This window comes from Neoarius graeffei, chromosome 2, assembly GCF_027579695.1.
Source record: "Neoarius graeffei isolate fNeoGra1 chromosome 2, fNeoGra1.pri, whole genome shotgun sequence".
In the NCBI taxonomy this organism is placed as follows: Eukaryota; Metazoa; Chordata; class Actinopteri; order Siluriformes; family Ariidae; genus Neoarius; species Neoarius graeffei.
The window spans coordinates 9,248,115-9,258,415 of NC_083570.1; positions in this window are offsets into that span (position 1 = coordinate 9,248,115).

Below are 10,301 nucleotides of genomic sequence, written 5' to 3' on the forward strand. Positions count from 1 at the left end.
ATAACTGATAGCATGATTATAAATAACTCTCTTCCATAACTGTGTCCTACAGAGCCACAAATTATAACTGTGTAACCAGGAACTTCATTATAGTTTTAACACGAAGTCTGTTTTGTTGAAGTGATAAACTGTTCATTGATGGAAACTTGAGTGCAAAACTGTTCAAGACAACTGCAGTCCTAAAGTTAGCAAGTCAGCTGTAGTTCTCAGACATAAATATATTACTGTAAGTGTCCAGAGCGTCTTCTAAGTATGACTTTTGACTGTCCATATGGGACCGTCCTCCACAGGAGTGATGTGATGAGACTCCAGCCAGAAGTAGGGCATCAGGATGGATCAGGCAGGTCCGAGGAGCAGAAGAGGTCAGCCACACTGGTTTCTCAGGATCGACATGTAACTCAACAGAGAGAGACAGACAGGAGAGAGAGAGAGAACAAAGGTTGTGAGGTATGCCCAGTGTCACCTAATGAATAAGAACAGTATACATTTTGCGCTGAGTGCAAGCAGGGACTCTGGCAACACTAACTATGACAGCATAACTAAAAGGGAGAGCCAGAAGGTAACACAGGCATGAGGGAGCCCTGGGACATAAAGCAGCAGCCACTCCACCATCAACAAACCTGAGTGAGTGAGTGAGTGAGAGTGGGGGACTGACAACATCCATATATCCCAGTTTACCAAAACACTCTATGCTTGAGGACTCACCAGAGTTACTCCTTTACCAAATAAAAAACTATCTTGACTCATCTCTCATTATCTCTAGCCGCTTTATCCTTCTACAGGGTCGCAGGCAAGCTGGAGCCTATCCCAGCTGACTACGGGCGAAAGGCGGGGTACACCCTGGACAAGTCGCCAGGTCATCACAGGGCTGACACATAGACACAGACAACCATTCACACTCACATTCACACCTACGGTCAATTTAGAGTCACCAGTTAACCTAACCTGCATGTCTTTGGACTGTGGGGGAAACCGGAGCACCCAGAGGAAACCCACACGGACACGGGGAGAACATGCAAACTCCACACAGAAAGGCCCTCGCCGGCCATGGGGCTCGAACCCAGACCTTCTTGCTGTGAGGTGACAGCGCTAACCACTACATCACCGTGCCGCCACTATCTTGACTGAAAAGATATATTTTCAGCCTAGACTTAAACACTGAGACTGTGTCTGAGTCCTGAACACTACTTGGAAGGTTGTTCTATAACTGTGGGGCTTTGTAAGAAAAGGCTCTGCCCCCTGATGTTGCCTTCACTATATGAGGTACCAACAAATAACCTGCACCGTTTGATCTAAGTAGGCATGGCGGGTCATAAAGGACAGTGGCGGTTCTAGACCAAAATTACTAGGGGGGCCGAGGTGGGGCCAGTGTTTTTTCAGGGGGGCACATATAAGGACAAAACATGGCAATATTTAAGTGTTCAAAATGTTTTGTTTAGTTTATTTAAAACCAAAACAACATACATTGAGCATAAATACAATGAGATAAACATTCTCTCTCAATAGCCTGAACATAAAATAAATTGTGCTCAATAAATCTTAAAACCATGTTTCTCTTTTTTGTAAAATAAGATTTCTATTTTTGCATACAATGAACCTTTTCTTCAGATGTGGCTGTACTGGAGTGTCGTCCAAGCACTTGCTGATATCTGGAGAAAGATGAATACAGTAAATATGAGAGTGCGACTGAGAACAACATTTATTTATCATTATTCATTTATTTATCATTATTCATTTATTAATTTATTATTATATCTATTATTTTTATTTTATATTTATTAATTATTATTCAGACTTCACACTTTCAGGCTAGGCTATATGAATTGTAGGCCGACACCGCTCACACACACACATTTGTTCAACATCACAAACCTGATGGTGCTGTACTTGATATGCATGGTGAATCTGGTTGTCCCAATGACTCGTTGGGTTGTCCCTCATTCTGTCCCTCAATCTGATCCTGAATGTCTTCATCCTCACTCTCAGATTGCCTTTCAGATGCCTCACTTTCCACCTCTCCAACCACCACCTCTGGCTCTCTCTCCTCTTTCATAATCTTCATCTTCCTTACTCTCTCTATGTTGCTTTTTGCCAACAGGGGCAAAAAAGGACATAATGTCCTTCTTGCTCCTTTTCATGATGACAGCCTACAGTAGGCCTATACTAAAAAGTAAACAGAGAGGAATGTAGCCTCTACATATCACAAGGCCATTCAAGTTTTACAAGCAGGTTAAACACTGTCGGTTATTTTACCCATTTCCCAAAAATATTAAGTTAGGCTACTTATTGCTGTGCAACGCACTTTTAAGAAAGCACAATAAAACAGATTTATTATTGTAGTGAACAACAACAGTCAAACACGGATATGTGCAAACACTGACGTTACAAAATTGAATAATTTTCCTTACCTTCGCTTCTTTGCAGTAGCCTAGTCCTTGCAGGGCTGCAGCTGTTATCTCTCACATCCGAAGTTTACAATTCGTGCTGCTGCTGGTCTTTCTGCTGCAGGTAACAGTGTGCGTGTAGCGCTTTAAGGAGTCCGTGTAGAACACTCCATCATGTCAGTTCTGATCTTTGAGCCAGCGCATGTCGAAATTAATAAATCTCATTATCTGTTCAGCACAGGGGCCACAACAGGGGCCAGGAGCAATTTTACAGGGGCACTGGCCCCACCTGGCCCCCATTTAAAACCGCCTATGATAAAGGACCAGAAGTTTGTTCAGGCACTGTGGCGCAAGACCATTCAGTGCTTTAAAGGTCAATAGTAGTATTGTATAATCAATACGAAATTTGATTGGGAGCCAATGCACTGTGGATAAGACAGGGGTGATGTGGTCATATCTTCTAGTTCTAGTAAGGACCGTTGTTGCTGCATTTTGAACTAACTGGAGCTTGTTTATGCACTTATTGGAACATCCAGACAGTAAGGCATTACAGTCATCCAACCTGGAGGTAAGAAAAGCATGAACTAGTTTTTCTGCATCTTAGTGACATTAAATTTCTTATCTTAGTGATATTTCTGAGATGAAAGAAAGCTATCTGGGTAATGTTATCATTATGAGTTTCAAATGAAAGACTGGAGTCGATGATCACACTGAGGTCTTTTACTGCTGCACATGAAGAAACAGAAAGGTCATCCAGAGTTACTGTGTAATCAGAAAACTTACTTCTAGCTGCATGAGATCAGAGTGCAAGTACTTGTGTCTTGTCAGAAATAAGCAGAAGGAAGTTAATAAGCATCCAGTGTCTAATGTCCTTTACACATTCCTCAATTCTATTAAGCTGATGTGTCTCATCTGGCTTTGCAGAAACTTACAACTGTGTGTCATCAGCATAACAGTGGAAACTAATACCATGCTTATACCATACCCAGAGGTAACATATATACTGTAAAGAAAAAAGCAGTGGACCTAAGACAGAACCTTGTGGAACACCAAACTTTACCTCAGCATGCATAGAAAAATCACCATATACATCAAGAAACTGATAGCGATCAGTTAAATAAGAGCTGAGCCAGGAGAGGGCCATTCCCTTAACTCCCACAACATTTTCTAGTCTATCCAGGAAAATGAAATGATCAGTAGTGTCAAAGTCTGCACTAAGGTCAAGCAACACAAGCAGCGAGACACAGTCCAGATCAGATGCCAACAACAGGTCATTTACTACTTTAACCAGTGCTGTCTCTGTGCTATGATGAGGTCTAAATCCTGACTGATACATTTCATGGTTGTTATTCCGATGTAAATATGAGCATAACTGCTGTGCCACAGCTTTTTCTAGGATCTTGGAGATAAAGGGGAGGTTTGATAATGGCCTTTCATTGGGCTGACAGGGGTCGAGGTCAGGTTTTTTAATCAGGGGTTTGATAACTGCAAGTTTAAAGGATTTGCGTATGTAGCCAATTCTAAGGGAAGAATTGATTATTTCTAGAAGAGCTTAAATTGCTTCTGGTATTATATGTTTGAAGAGACATGTAGGTAAGGGATTAGTACACAAGAAGAAGATTTTGATGTGGAAATTAATGAAATTAATTTGATTTCTCAAAGAGGAGTAAAACATTCTAATTGCTGAGCTTATACAGTTATAATGTTAACGACTGGGTTATTTAAGTTGTCTGGGCTTAAATGAGTAGTTTGAATTTTTTTGTTGGATATTTTCAATTTTGTGATTGAAAAAAATTATGACGTTGTTGCTGCTGCATATTGCAGGTGCATGTGTGTCTGTAGTGGTCTTTTTCTTAGTTAATTTTGCTACAGGATTAAAAAGGAATCTAGGATTATTTTGTTATCTTTGATTAGGGTGGAGAGATACATTGATCTTGGAGCACTAGGAGCTTTTCTATACTTCAGGAAGCTCTCCTTCCATGCTAATTTGAATACGACCAATTCTACAAGGAATATCATCTAATTGTGTAATCTCCTGCTCTCTCTCTCTCTCTGATATAATGTGTAAGAAACTGAGGGTGTGAGAGAGTGTCAATATGAGGCACTAATGAATTACTGGTTTAATTATGACCCATTGTACCCCAGTGTTTAATACACGATAAACTTTATTGCGCAACATCTCTTTTCTTTCAGATTTCTGTTATCTGACTCTGGATCCCAACACGGCACATGGTTCCCTCCGTCTGTGTGAGAAGGACAGAGCGGTGAGACGCAGTTATAAAGAGAAGCCGTTCCCTTGTCACCCTGAGAGGTTTACCTCCATCGCTCAGGTGTTGTGTAAGGAGAGTGTGTGTGGACGCAGTTACTGGGAGGTGGAAAGGAGCAGTGAGGGATGTGTGTACATCTCAGTCTCATATAAAGGGACCAATAAAAAAGAGCAGCCCAGACGGACCATATTTGGGTACAACGATCAGTCGTGGAGTCTGGTTTGTTCTCGGACTCCTCTTTATTTCTATCACAACAACATTAAGACCGAGTTCGGAGTTCCGTCACCTTCCAGAATAGGAGTGTATGTGGATCACAGTGCAGGAACTCTGTCCTTCTACAGTGTCTCTGACAGGATGAAGCTCCTCCACAGAGTCCACACCACATTCACTCAGCCTCTATACGCTGGGTTTACTCTGTGGGCTCCTGAATCAGTTGTCAGGTTTTCTGATCCACAATAATGGATCATTAATTTATAGTATCCTGTACTGAGTGCTGCGGAGTTCTGGTCTGAAGGTGTTGACAGTAGTGCAGCTGCAAATCATTAGTGTTTCTATAGTAACAGCTTGTGTGTGTTTCTCACAAGCATTTCACCTAAAATACTCTCTTACCGCCACTCGACATGAACATGGTGGTCTCTGAAAGACTATACAGGCATCTGCCCAGGAGGTTGTGCCAGTTTTAGGGCTTGAGCAGTTTTTCGTCTCTTGTGTCTCTCATCCTTTGATTTCCGTCGATTGGATTCAAAGGTTTCAACTCCATTGCAGACCATACGCCTCCAGAGCAGTCTATCAGTTGGTGCTGTAGCCAATCAATAATCCCACACTCTTTAAAAGTTCTTTTTAGGGCATCCTTGTATCTCTTCTTAGGAGCACCAATGCTTCTCATTCCTGTGGATCGCTGACTGAAGAAAAGCTGTTTTGGAAGTTGTTTTGCATCCATTTTAACAACATGTCCATACCACCTCAGCCTATTTTGCTGAAGCATAGCCTCGATGCTTGTTAAGGAGGTTCTATCAAGAATTGCAGCATTGGTAACACGATCATACCATTGGGCGTTCATGATGGATCGTACCGTAGGCATCTTCAGTGAAATTTCTCAAGTTGTTTTACTTGATATTGGTACGTAGTCCATGTTTTTGACCCATACAGGAGCGTTGGTATTATAGTGGCATTATGGACTCTTATTTTAGTTTTCAACTCAAGTTCGTGATGATCAAAATCATGCTTACGTAGCTTGCCAAAAGCTGTTGCTCCAGCACTGATGTTGTTATTAATTTCATGGTCAAGGGAAATATCACCTGACACATAGCTGATGAGATATTTAAAGTGTGGGACTACCTTAAGAACAGTTCCATCCACAGAAATTTCAGGTTGGGTGGTGATTGGGATGGAGGTGTCAGAGGCAGGTCGACACACAACCTCTGTTTTAATGCAGTTCAGTGATAGCCTGAGTCTTTTGTAGGCTTCTGCAAAGGCATCTGTGATTGTCTGCAAGCCAGCTTCTGAGTATGAACAGAGCGCAGCATCATCAGCATACTGAAGTTCCACAACTGAGGCTGTAGACACCTTACTTTTAGCTTGCAAATGATGTAGGTTGTACGATTGTATTGATAAACTATCTGTATTCCATGATAAGAAGAAGAAGAACAACAACTTTATTCATCACATGTACACTTGTGAAATTCCTCTCTGCATTTAACCCATCTGAAGTAGTGAATGCACACGTGAGCAATGAGCACAAACACGTACTCAGAGCAGTGGGCAGCTGTGCTACAGCAGCCAGGGAGCAGTTAGGGGTTAGGTGCCTCGCTCAAGAGCACCTCAGCCTAAGGGCACCCCATGTTAACCTAACGACATGCCTTTGAGCACATGGAGGAAACCCACGCAGACTCCACACAGAAAGGCCCCCGTCAGCCACTGGGCTCAAACCCAGAACCTTCTTGCTGTGAGGCGACAGTCAAGTCAAGTCAAGTTTATTTGTATAGCACTTTTAACAAACATTGTCGCAAAGCAGCTTTACAGAATTTGAACGACTTAAAACATGAGCTAATTGTATCCCTAATCTATCCCCAATGAGCAAGCCTGTGGCGACGGTGGCAAGGAAAAACTCTCTCAGACTACATGAGGAAGAAACCTCGAGAGGAACCAGACTCAAAAGGGAACCCATCCTCATTTGGGCAACAACAGACAGCATGACTATAATATTAACAGTTTTAACATGAGGACAGTTTCGTTGATGTTATAATTCTTCATTGATGGAAACTTGAGTGCAAAACTGTTCATGATAACTGCAGTCGTAAAGTTAGCAAGTCAACTTTAGTCCTCAGCCATAAAAGCATTACTGTAAGAGTCCAGAGCATCCTCCAGGTATAAGTCCAGTAACAGTGCTAACCACTACACCACCATGCTGCCCAGATTATGCAGATTCGGCTTGGCTACATGCAGGACAGCGCCTGTGAAGAGAGCAAACAATGCAGTGGCTACACAGCTTTGTATTACACTAACTTTCACAGGAAAAGGTTCCAGTTCTTCATCTTCACAGAGAACAGAAACAGTCATCCCATCATGGAGAAGACGAATCATTGTGATCAGTTTATCTGGGCACCAGGAATTCTCCAAAGAACCTCTCTATTCACTGAGAGCAAGAGATACTAAGAAATACTGAATAATGTAGAACTCCAGCATCATGAAGCTGAGCAATTTATTGGACTTATTGTCTTTTTTTTTTTTAACGAGACTAAAAAGCTGCTGTTCCATTAAACCCAGTTACAGTATGACACACAACAGGGACCGAATAAACCATTCATCTCATCATGAATCAATATTGTTGATTATATTTATGATAAGACAAGTTTTCAGTCTGTTCTGATGTGAGTTCAGCAAAAATATTGAAAATGGTTCATTTCTTGTAGCGTCACGTGTCCATGAGCATCCTCTAGTGGTCAGAAATGATAAGACAAGTTTAAATTGCAGTCATTTAAATTTAATGAATAAATCACTCAATTTTTCATTTTCTGAAAATTTATAAAGAAATAAATGGCTAAAGTGAGATAAAGGAATTCTTTAAAGTAAATTTGATTTTATTGTCGCCTACACATGAATGTTAAATGGTAAATGTGGCCAGAGATCGATTTCTGTACTTCAATAGAAAGTATCATGTATGTCATTTATGTTCTTTTCGCATTTTGTCCTTTCTTTCTGTCCATGAAGTGTATGCGGTGAAATCACATTTTAAAATCAGAACTCCAGATAGAATTCTATAATATGCGAATACAATCGAGTTGTTATTTGGAGGCTCAGTTTTACAGAGTAGCACCACATCACTGAAAAACAACAAAACAAAAAACCCCAGCAGCCTTTCAACATCAATTCTGTATCTTCACTAAAAGACACACAAGAGGATTTACAGCAGGACCGTGTCTTACTACAAGCACTAAAAACTACCACATTGTGTTCATTAAGGATGGAAATAAAGCAGGAATATTTCACTGTCATCTGCACTTCAGTGTCATTTGTTCTGCTGAAATATTTTCCTCATTCTGTCAGTTTGGAATTTAGTGAGGAGTGAAAATGAATCGGAATAAATGACTCTTTATTACCACAACGGGAGTCAAAACCTGATTTGATTTATTTTGCATTGTTTATTGCTAATAGAAGTCCCACTTTCTCATGTACAGATTGTTGAGATGGAAATGAAGTTGGTAGATGAATATGTTTGAGATCAGAGATCCTGAGTCAGTCAGTCATTAGATGTGTCTTTGAGAAGTAGGAGAACACTGGAGAACCAGGAGGAAACCCACACTGACACGGGTCATTTTACCTTTGGGTCATTTTAACATAGTTAACAGACTGAAATGAATCTCCTGAAAGGCAGAAGAAAGAAATCTGCTAGTAGTGTTTACACAAGACTTTATCTAATCTCAGTCAGTGCAGGGTTCAAACCCCATCCACCAGAAATATCATTACAATCAAAGGGAAAGGCAGAGACAAGGCGAGATTATCAACAGGAGATCTATCCAGAATAAACACGGCTCACGACCAAGGAGATTTAGTAACACACTGGAAGGGTTCACAGTTACTGTAGGATCTATGTGCATTTAATAACAACAGACAGGAAATGAGTGGAGGAAGTGAAGTTATTCAAAATGTGTGTAAAGCCGCCCTCTGGTGGTCTGGAGGAGAAATGTCCAGGTTAAATATTAGTGTTCATCCATGTTTCTTTTATTTTTATTTGTGAACACACAGGTCTGGGCGGCACGGTGGTGTAGTGGTTAGCGCTGTCGCCTCACAGCAAGAAGGTCCTGGGTTCGAGCCCCGGGGCCGGCGAGGGCCTTTCTGTGTGGAGTTTGCATGTTCTCCCCGTGTCCGCGTGGGTTTCCTCCGGGTGCTCCGGTTTCCCCCACAGTCCAAAGACATGCAGGTTAGGTTAACTGGTGACTCTAAATTGACCGTAGGTGTGAATGTGAGTGTGAATGATTGTCTGTGTCTATGTGTCAGCCCTGTGATGACCTGGCGACTTGTCCATGGTGTACCCCGCCTTTCGCCCGTAGTCAGCTGGGATAGGCTCCAGCTTGCCTGCGACCCTGTAGAAGGATAAAGCGGCTAGAGATGATGAGATGAGACACACAGGTCTAAAATAATTTCACTTCAATGAGCTGTTACTATAGAAACAAGAACGTATTAGAGCAAGCCCATTAATATAAACCTGCACTACTGTCAGAGCTGCTGTTATAGAAAATTAATCAACACCTTCTGACCAATCAGAATAGACAACTGGAACAGAATTGTTTTTTTTTTTTTGCTTTATTTGATTGAAAATTAAAAGGATTTAAAAAAAAAGTTTTTCCAACAATCATGTTGAGAATCTAAATCAGGAGTCAGACCACAGACAGATCCAGTTCACAGAGACAGATTTATCATCATTATTCACACAGACAATATATGACAACATTAAAAGAGATGTTTTAGGGAGGAAAAAAAGTCAGTTGTAGGTTTACAGTGATTTTCACAAACACATATTTAAGACACTGTAGTTATTTCCCACAGATTAAATAATCTAAAAATATCCATCCAAAGTGGAGAAAAATCCCGTTGCGTATCAATACAGCGGCTTGCTGACATCCTGACCTCAGTATTAAAAGCTTCTGTCTGAAAATGAGCTCAGCACAGAAACTTCATCACTGGGGGAAACTTTATTCTCCTGTGCTCTTATCTTTTATTCTGCAAAGCTTTGATTGTAATATTTGCATGGATTAAAGCAAAAAAAAAATATTTGACTGAAAATTTACGGGGGCGTTATGGGTGGATTTCGATGAAATTCTGAGAATGGTTAACTTAGAACTGATAACTTTATCAATTAATTAATGGATTAATATATTCAATTTATTGTTGAGTGATTCTTCACCATTGTTTTTGAGATAAAAGCACAGACACGATCAGTCATAGATGGACTGACCTCCGTTGAGGTGAGACTTGCTCCTGGTAAAGAAGAGGTGTGCTGAAGACCCCTTACATTGGCCTTGTGGCTGGCTTCCAGTTGATGGCGCGACAGCACTTTCTTTCTCTTGCTTCCGTATATTATTTTTTTGTGGCAAACCGCACAAATGTTTAGTTTTTTTGCACCATGAACTAAATGGCTTTCCGTTTTCAC